The following is a 10,433-nucleotide window of genomic DNA, read 5'->3' on the forward strand; positions in this document are numbered from 1 at the left end:
TCATAGGGGCAGAAGGTATTTACAGAAGCTGAACTTTTCAGTGTCCTTAGTGGCATATTTTATTAATTCTTATGATTTTGATTGTTTTTAAACTCTCTCCTTGCCACAACTGCCAAATTCTCAGGCATTCAAAAGATCTTACGACACATCAAGAAGAGGCAGGGCGTAATTTACATTTCATGAAATTTCCTGCTCTGTTCTTCATCATTTATAGAAAGTCAAGCAGAATCAAGATCTGAGTTTCAGGGTTCAAAAATAAGATGGGGAGAAGGCGGAAGTCCTGAGAGGAAATAACGATATTAAAGAAGAATTTAAAAGGTGAGAAATATTTAGATAGCAATCCTGACTTTTTTCTTTCAGATTCAAATGGATTGATTGGAGCCCTGAGGCCAGACATAAACAAGATACCTTTTTAGATATCTAAATGTGATTAGGAAAAAACAAAATATAATGGACTATAAAAATAATTAAGGCTGCAGTGACACATGGCGATGTGAGTAAAAAAACTAAGGGGGCTTATTTTTCTCTCTTCTTCATAATTTTTGGGAAGACAACAGAAATCTCAAGGCTGCTGTCGGAAAAAGACGAGCTCTAATTGAAGAACAAGGAGCGTTTGGTGAAAAAGGACCAACTGCAGAAAAAGAGTTTGAAGAAAGACAGAGCAGGTAAGAACTTCTAGATAGCAACCCTGAATTTCTCTTCCAGAATTTTATATTTAATTTTGGTATGTAAGAGAAAAAAAGAATGTGTGTGTATATATATAAAGATCTGATGTGTCAGAAGAACAATTGGCAACAGTGAGGAAAGGAGAATTATTTATTCCCCCAAGAAAGGGGGTTTGCAGAGAAACGGGGTGCAGAGCGATTCTTTTGCAGGGGGGCTTCTCCTGGGAGTGCAAGTGTGTGTGTGCTGATTCTAGGGTGACCCTTGAGGGCTGTGAGTGTGTGTACGTGCCGACCTCAGAGAAGGGGTGGATTAAATCAAGTAATGTGGATTGAGTCTCTTTGTTTGAACTGTAATTATGATTACATTTTGTTAATTGAGTTTTGTGTGCTTGCTTGTGTGTGTTTACCACTTGAAATAAGTATTTAATTAATTTTTATGTTTGTGTAAGTTTAAAGGAGTTTGGAGGCTGTTAATCAGAACTTTGTGGAGACCCGGGTCAGTTGATTCCCTGTACAATATTTCTAACACAGTTGTAAGATTTATGAATTCTCCCCACAGGCTCTTGGTCTTCCTTCAGGGTCTTCACCAAGGACCCCACCACCATTTTGCCCACCTCCCCTCCTCCTCCTCTCGTTGCTTCCAGCCCAGCAGCCTCTTCCCAGCCGTGAAGGAGAAGGGAACGGTTCAAAGGGTGCTGGGAGGCATCAGGACCAGCAGAATTTCACCCCCCCATCCTCCTCCTTGAAATGATTGTTATGTTTCTCCTTTCAAAGTTTGTCGCATCAATTTCTAATCAATATCACAGATTTTCAAACACCAAGAGTGAGATTGTCCTTGCTGCAAATCATTATTTATGTATCCATTAGATAAATTACAATAAATTGCACTTCTGTATCTTCTCACAAAATAAACTTTTTAGCTAGCAAATCTTTATGAATAAAGTTGGGAGCTTCATTTTTTTTTATTATATTTCTTCTCCTGGAAATGACAAATAAAAGAAAGAATACCTGCAGAGCTTTCTGTAAATATTATTTCCACATTTTTTGCAGCCATTCCCATTCTCCCCACATTGGAAATGAGACTTTTGGGGGGATTGATAATGTTTCCACAATGGCAGCACAATTCGACTGCTGTGACTAAGAGCCAAACAGGATCCGTCCCCTGGATGGGGGGGGGGGGTCTCTATGAAGTTCAATAATACGGATAGTCCTTGACTTACAGCACAACTGAGCCCAAAATTTGCATTGCTAAGCAAATGAGTTTTGCTCTATTTTACGACCTTTTTTGCTTCAGCTGTTAAGTGAATCACTGTGTGGTTGCAGATTTTGCTTGCCAGAAGGTCGCCAAAGGGGATCACATGATCCCAGGATACTGGAACTGCTAAGCCTCCGAAGTTTGATCAAGTGACAATGGGGATGCTGCAACAATTGTAAGTGTGAAAAATGACCATAAGTCACTTTTTTCAGTGTTGTGACTTTGAGGGGTCACTAAAGGAATGGCAGTGGGAGGAAAGAAGGAAGGGAGGGAGGAAATTGCAGGAGCAGCTTCCGTCTTCGCCCCTTTCGTGAGCTTTTGACTGTCTTGGTGCAAGTGCAAAGGACTGGATGTGATGTGTGGATGGAAACATTGTAAAAAAAAAAACCTTAAGGTGTGTGTGTGTGTGTGTGTGTGTGTGTGTGTGCAGAAGCCTTGTGTTGAGTCCCCCCTTCTTCCACCTCTTCCTCCTTGTGTCCCTGACTGCATCAAACAGACAAGAGACAGAAAGAGTCATGGGAAATCTTATAACATCCAGAGGAAAGGGCTTGGAGACTGGAAAAGGATAAAGCAAAGAGATAAGGGAAAATAAAAAATATTTATGTCTAATGTAAGGACCCACCCCACTTTGCATCTTAAGAAGACAGAACTCTTGGAATAATTCTTCCAACAGGAATCCTTTATTAAGAGAAAATGGTTGCAGGCGTTCTAGACAGGACTTGGGGTCCAAGCTCTGCCATTCAAGGTTTTAAGGGGTTCCCCACTAGTCCCACCCAATCACCCCCCTCTTCCAGCGACAGTTTCAGGCATCACAATCCCACCCCCTTTTCCTTTCTGCCGGCTGGATGGAGACTTCAAAGAAAACTACATGAAAGGCAACAGCTCCATTCTTATGGTTAGTTCTTTTGGCAATACCCACAATCAGCTGCTTTGAAGTGTACCGAAGGAAGTGAGGGCCATAAAGCCCCTTTGTTCACCCCTTCCCTTCATCGTATGGCAGAATCCATAGAAGGCAGAAATGGGGGGTTTTATAATTGATAACTAGGGATGAAATATAATTGGATTCTGACACTTTCTTTTAAATCCAGTCAGATAGTTAACTCAAAAGAAACGATCATATAATAAACAAAATATATTTTAATGAGAAAGATTACTTGCATTCACGCTGTGGTTGATGCTCCTGTAAATACATCTTTGTCCATCTTTTAGATCATCCCTTTAGGTAAGAAGATATTGCTCTTCATACCATCTTTATAACGACTCAGGCTCATTGTATGACCTTCCATGGCCCATGCTTCTTACAGACAAAGAGAGTCCCATGTGGCTTGTGTCCAGGAAGTCTCCCAATGACCTTTGGAACTCCTCCCACTGACCCATCCATATACCTAGCATTTAACCCAATGACTGCCAGACACTCTGATACTGCTCTCTAGTTAGGATTACATAGATCTATAGGTTCCATGGAGCTATACGTTCCAGAATACTCCCCGCTTGGAAATTTATATTTCCACTACTAAAATAGTAAAAACATAGCATCAGGGGATGCAATACTCACAGTTAACTAACTTGTGACTAAATAGGTAAAACTTGGTATCAAACATGCATAACTATAAGGTAAATATAAAACATGCACAATTATGAAAAAGGCAAGTGTTACATCAAACAATGCATAAGACAATACATAATTTGAGGTTTAATCTTCTGGTTCAATCTTCATCACCAACGGGACCAAATTGGTGATCAACCTGGTACAAGTGTCTTTGAGTCACGACCTGACTCATGTGGCTTCACGATCTGGACCTCAGCTGGGCAAACTAGTTCATCAAGTGGGTGGGCCTGGTGCGCAAGTCCCATGGGCCAATAGTTCTGGTATGTAGTCTTGTCTCCCAGTGAGACAAGGTCTTCTTCCTGTGAAGGAAACTGGAACCAAATCTGGAACAGAAAAAATTGGAACCCAAGCTTCTCGGGAACGAGGGGAATTGGATTCACAGGATACTCAGGAACCGAAAAACCTAGAAAGACATAAACAGCTGGATCTGGAAACACAGGAACAGCTGGGGCTGAAGAATCAAGATCAGGAACATCAGGAAACTCAGGAAGAGCTGGAGCTGGAAACTCAGGATCAGGAACATCTGGAAACTCAGGAACAGCCGGAGCTGAAGAATCAGGAACAACAGCTGGAACTGAAGGGTCAGGAACAGCAGCTGGAAGTGAAGAATCAGGAACAACAGCTTGAGCAGAAGACTCAGGATACTCAAGAACCAAAGGGTCTGGAACCACCGGTGGAGTATTGAAGAGGGCTGCTACTGTTGTCATCAGGGTGAGGACTTCATGTGTGGGTGTCACTGTATTTAATGACATGGAATCCATGAAAGGCAGTAAGTCCTCGCAGGCTCCTACAAGGCTAATTCTTGGGGTGCTGAGACAAGTGATCAAGACGATCAAAACTATGCCTAATTTCAGGTGTCTCCATTTAGACAGGGTTTTGAAGCAGATTGGTTGACGTTTACTGGGTGTCTGAGGTTGAAGGTTGGCACTTTGATCTGAAGCTGGAAGTGCATAATGTTTTGGTCTATGTGGCTTCTGTCTATTTGGACAGGCCAAGAGCTGAAGACTTTCTAGCCAGATCAGTTCTGTTATCTGTGTGGCAAGGTTGGGCCACTTCACTTGGTTAATAAAGTTCTTATTTGTTGGCACATGATGCCATTGTTCGGGGCTTAAGGATGTTTCAATCCTTTTCTCTCTGTTGCTTACATGGACGTAGAAGTGTCTGCTTTGTTTGCAGATGTAGCTTGACATCACTTTGCTGTCTGCGTAGAAGGTGGTGGACTGTAATTCAAGGCACAACGTCTTTGCCGTCAAGTTGGTCAGCTTTACAGCCAAAGTGGTGCCACATAGCTGTAACCTTGGTACGGTGTGGCCTTCTTGTATTGCAAGTCTCGCTTTCCCTAAGAAGACACTGAGACTGCAGCACTCCCCGCTGTAGACTGTGATGCATCTTATGGTTGCAAACAAGATAACGTAAGTGTGGCTCTCCCCGCTGTAGAGTGAGACGTATCAGAAGGCTGCAGTCGCCTTCGTAGACACATCTAAGGAAGCATACAATTCTTTCTTCTGCACTGTAGCGGGTGAGCTGGAGACGTACGTGCGCTGCACTTGCATGCTTTGGAGACATTTTGGGAGTACGCTCCATGACTCCCAGTCTTGGGGGCAGTGTTTGTCTTGTTTGTCCTTTATGGACAAAGCTAAGTTGTTGTAATTGTTGCTTGTCTGGAACACGGTTGCTTCCAAAACAGTTTTGGTTGTTACAAGCGCGCGGTGTTCTAGGTGCGGTTGGAACACTGTTGCTACCAAAACAGGTTTGGTTGTCACAAGCGTGCAGTGGTGTTCTAAGTGCGGTTGGAACACTGTTGCTACCAAAACAGGTTTGGTTGTCACAAGCGTGCAGTGTTGTAGGGGTGGTTTTAGGTGAGGTGCTGTTCCATTACTGGGAATGGAGATTTTTGGGATGTTCACCTGGGTTGGGATTTGCGATTGGTCGACACAAACCGTACCTCCTATGGCCCATCCGAATTCCATTTTAATAGCTACTGGAGATCCTGGTGGACCTTTGATTCTTTCGTCGGAGCCAATGGACTCTGGGGCATCTCTTCCTACCATGAGTAGGATTTCAGCCTCAGGATCTAGAGGAGGGATTAAATCGGCTATGTGTGCTAAGTGAGGTATTTTTCTTGCTGCCTCTGGTGTTGAGATTTCGCTGCGAACATCTGGTAAGGTCTCCCATTCTAACACTGATGGTATCCGGAAATGTGAACTTCCATCTATCGCTTTTATGCGTAGACCAGTGATTTTCCTCCCCGCTGTGCGCATTGGTACTGTGCATGTATTTATTGCAAAATGCTTCAGTTCACCCGGGAGGTCAAAGAGGTCAAAAAAGGCGGGCTTAGCTATAGTAACTTTGCTGTGTGGCGTACATCTTTACGGCCCTTTCAGGTTTCCCGTTGGGGTAGACTTTTGCAAGAGAGACAGGTGAGCATGAAGGAGGGCATGAATCTAAAATGCTTTCTTTTAAATCCAGTCAGATAGTTAACTCAAAAGAAACGATCATATAAGAAACAAAATATATTTTAATGAGAAAGATTACTTGCATTCACACTGTGGTTGATGCTCCTGTAAATACATCTTTATCCATCTTTTAGATCATCCCTTTAGGTAAGAAGATATTGCTCTTCATACCATCTTTATAACGACTCAGGCTCATTGTATGACCTTCCATGGCCCATGCTTCTTACAGACAAAGAGATTCCCATGTGGCTTGTGTCCAGGAAGTCTCCCGATGACCTTTGGAACTCCTCCCACTGACCCATTCATATACCTAGCATTTAACCCAATAACTGCCAGACACTCTGACACACTGATACCTGCTCTCTAGTTAGGAATACATAGATCTATACGTTCCATGGAGCTATACGTTCCAGAATAGTGATGCTGGGTGAAGAGAGTTCAATAACCAGGGGATTGACTTCTTCTGTCCTTCAACATGGCCTCTGGTCTCAAGAGGCTGCTGTGTAAGGTCTCCCAGACCTATGAGGTTTGGTGCCACTCTAGGTTGATCACATATCAGTGGTGCTCCATGTCTTCTGACACCAAGGAAGCAATCAGCACCCTTGAATCCTGCCAATGTTAAGAGTAGGCCTCTTTTATATCAGAGCTGCATCTATTAAACCTGAACTGGAGCTAATTTTAAAATTCCTTGTGCCTGGAGTGAAATTTTATTTCCCATTTTTTTCTAAAAATATAAAATTTGGGATGAGACTTGCCTAAAAGTATTAGTACTGCTTTATAAAACCTTAGTAAGACCACACCTGGAACACTGCAACCAATTTTTGTCACCGTATCACAAAAAAGATGTTGAGAGTTTGGAAACCAATTAGAGAAGAGCAACTAAGATGATCAAAGGACCGGAGACTAAAACATACGAAAAACAGCTGCAGGACTTGGGTTTGGCTAGTCTAAAGAAAAGAAGAAACAGGGGAGACATGATTGCAGTATTCCAATATTTGAGGGACTGCCACAAGGAAGAAGGCATCAAACTATTCTCCAAAGCACCAGAGGGCAGGACGAGAAACAATGGTTGGAAACTGACCAAAGAGAGAAGCAACCTGGAATTAAGGAGAAACTTCTAACAGTGAAGACAATCAACCAGTGGAACAGCTTGCCTCCAGAAATCATGGGCACTCCATTACTGGAGATTTTTAAGAAGAGGCTAGACGGTCACTTGTCTGAGATGGTATACCGTTTCAGACAGATGGCTGCCCAGTCTTTCCTTAAAAACTCTAGTAATGAAGCACCTAAAACTTCTGAAGGCAGCTGTTCCACTGGTTAATTATCCTCACTGTTAGGAAGTTTCGCCTTAATTCCAAGTTGCTTCATTAGTTTCCAACTGCTGTCTTGCCTTCTGGTGCTTTGGAGAATAATTTGACCCCCTCTTGTTTGTGGTAGTCCCTCAAATACCAGAATGCTGCTATCATGCTCTTACTAAGGATTTATAAAGGGATACTAAAACTTAACGTGATTTGGATTCCATCCCTCTGTTTACACAACCAAGGGTTGCATTAGCATTGCTGGCTGCTGCCACACACTGCTGGCTGATTTGCCCCCAAGCTGCAGAATGAGAGAAGCAGCGTCTCTTTTGCTCTCCCCCTTCGTAATTGCCCTGGAGGTGCTGTGAGGTCCTTTCTTCCCCCTTTCTCTCTCTGGGGTCCCTTCCTGGGGCTCATGAGGAGCATCTGATCTTTCCTGGCCATCACTGGATCAGGTGGGAAAGAAGCCCCAAGGGAAGAAACTCCTGCCTTGGCTGTGATTGGGGCTCAGAGGGGACACAACACCCACATTTGGGGCAGGGAACATAGTTTGAGAAAGAGTGAGAGAATCCGTTGGTGCCAAAGCAGAGGCTCCTTCCCTCAACAGAGACGGAGGCCTCAGACACAACCTGTCCCCCATTTTCTGGGCTGCTCTCTCATCGGCCCCCAGGAAGAACTCATGAACCCATAATGACCCCTAAGAAGTTCAGGAGTTGGTACATTCCAACCGCTCTCTGCCTGTCCAGAATCCCTCTATCCAAATGGTTCAGACCGAAGAAACTGCTGGAGAAGCAGAAAAACCTCTCACCTAATAAAAAATAAATCCAGTTACCCCAACTCCATTTCCAGACGTCCATCGAAATTCTCCCCTTTGCTGGCAGCGAGGGAAACGTGGGGGGGGGGGATTGCAATGCCTGGGATCTGGGAAAAGAGAAAATAAGTGATCGTGCTGATGGAGCGGACTGATGCTATATTTCCCGGGTCTTAACACCTAGAAATCTGCCGAATTGAATCGCCCGGAAGAACTGTGGGATGGGGTTGCTTGGGAACACTTTAAAACACGGAAGGGTGGGAGAGGATCCCCCAGATCCTGTCTAGGATGCCTGCAATCGGTTTCTCTGAATAAAGATCCCTGTTGGAAGAGACTTTCCAGGCGTTCTGTCTTCTCAAGATGGAAAGTGAGCTGGGTCCTTACAGGCCCCTGGGGTCAGGATATCAGCTGCCCATTGTGAGGTCATCAGGAATGCTGTGATGTCACCCCTGAGGGCAGATATATAAAGGCAAGCTTGAGGACAGGAAATCTGAGGCGAGTTGAGGCGAGGCGAGGAGAGGAGGGAGTTGAGTGGTATTGTGTTCTGTTGTGTTGGAGAGGAGAGTGAAGTGGAGGAGGTTGGAGAAGATCGGAGGAGAGCTAAGGAGAGGAGGGTGATATAGAGAGGACAAGATCGGAGGTGGTCAGAGTGGAGTTAAGGAGAGGAGAGGAGTCGTACTGTGTTTAAGTCGAAGAGAGGAGAGTGAAGTGGACGAGATTGGAGAAGATCGGAGGAGAGCTAAGGAGAGGAGAGTGGTGTAGAGTGGACAAGATCGGAGGTGGTAGGAGAGGAGAGGAGAGGAGAGGAGAGGAGAGGGTGGAAATCCATCAAGTGAAGAGAATAACTTTGCAAAGTTTGGAAGATTAGAAGATCAGGTAAGACTAAACCTTGATTCTGAACATTAACTGTCCTCCTATTAAAGATAATAGGGGGTGGGGTGGGGTGGGATGGAATGGAGTGGAATGGAATGGATTGGAATAGAATAGAATTAGAGGATGGAATAGAATAGAATAGAATAGAATAGAATAGAATAGAATAGAATAGAATAGAATAGAATAGAATAGAATAGAATAGAATAGAATAGAATAGAATAATAATTCTTTATATGTCCACGTACGATTGGACACCCGAGGAGAGATGGGAGCACCAAGGACCCCTCATTTCAACCCAGAGTTACAGACCTTCTCCTTTATTGGTAGGGTCTGCTTCCAGTTCTAGCCCTCACTCTTCACGGCAGGATGAGTCGCAGGCTGACCAAGTTGCCGTTGCTAAAGAAGAAGGACAGCAAGGAGTCCAACCTTCAGGTCAATCGTGACCAGCAGCAGTGGGACCGCCAGGTAGCCCATTTCTCTGGCTCCCACCCATCCACTTCCCCAGACGCAGCCACTCGGAGAACCACGCAGCTCCTGCCTCTGCTTGTGAAGTCTTCCGCAGCTCCAATGCAGGCCAGGAAGAGGGTTCAGCTTCCAGCGCTGGTGCTCCCCGACCTGGGCCAAAGGACAACCCTGAGGACCACTCCAGGGACTGCTCAGGCGGACGACCAGCAAGGCGAGAAAGAGCCCATGGCCTTGCCAAGGGTGCCGGAGAGGGAAAGCTCTCAGAGGAGCAGCCTATCCCAGGGGAGAAGGCCTTCCAAGGCCCTCCTGCCTGTATATCCAGGTACACACAGAGCAGGGCTGGGCTATCTATGGAAGCAGCTTTGTCCTATCACATTAGCCCATCCCACTCTTTCCATCAGTCAATCCATCCATCCATCCATCCATCAATCAGAATAGAGCCGGAAGGGACCATTTGGGATCCAGAACATTGATTTAATAGGTCCCAGGACTTGATCCCGCCTCAGAGCTCTTTCAGGGTGTTTACCTACCCCTTGGGTACAGTTCTTTCTCTGTTTATTACAGAACAATCGAGTTGGAAGGCACCTCAGAGGTCTTCTAGTCCAACCCCCTGCTCAGACAGGAGAGTCTATGCCATTTCAGACAGGGGGCTGTCCAGTCTCCTCTTAAAAACCTCCAGTGATGAAGGAAGTTGCTCCACTGATAGGTTGTTCTCACTGTTCGCCTTAGTCCAAGTTCGTTTCCCTCCAGGGCTTCTTCTCCTGCCCTTCGTGCTTTGGAAAATAAGGGGACCCCCTCTTCTTTCTGGCAGCCCCTCAAATACTGCATCATGTGACCCTAAGTCCTCCTTTCCTTTGGCCATACCCAGTCCTAAGAAAAGAAGGACTTGGGGTAGCACGATCCACGATCCAGGATCCATGCCTTATACGCATGACAACGGGCTGGGTGACTGTGGGCCAGTCAAGCCAAAGGAAGGGCCAGGGCTGAGAGGATAGCAGTGT

The 10,433-nt window shown here is 45.0% G+C and overlaps 1 long non-coding RNA gene across 1 annotated transcript; it reads left to right on the forward strand.

The window, feature by feature from the left end:
• The first annotated feature begins 203 nt into the window (after positions 1-203).
• On the forward strand, positions 204-1,584 carry LOC120298520. Its single transcript, XR_005554106.1, has 3 exons — positions 204-318; positions 551-665; positions 1,225-1,584. It is a non-coding gene; the product is annotated as an uncharacterized LOC120298520 (long non-coding RNA).
• Positions 1,585-10,433: the final 8,849 nt, after the last annotated feature.

The sequence above is a fragment of the Crotalus tigris genome, unplaced genomic scaffold (genome assembly GCF_016545835.1).
Source record: "Crotalus tigris isolate CLP2741 ecotype Arizona unplaced genomic scaffold, ASM1654583v1 scf7180000023956.32016, whole genome shotgun sequence".
In the NCBI taxonomy this organism is placed as follows: domain Eukaryota; kingdom Metazoa; phylum Chordata; class Lepidosauria; order Squamata; family Viperidae; genus Crotalus; species Crotalus tigris.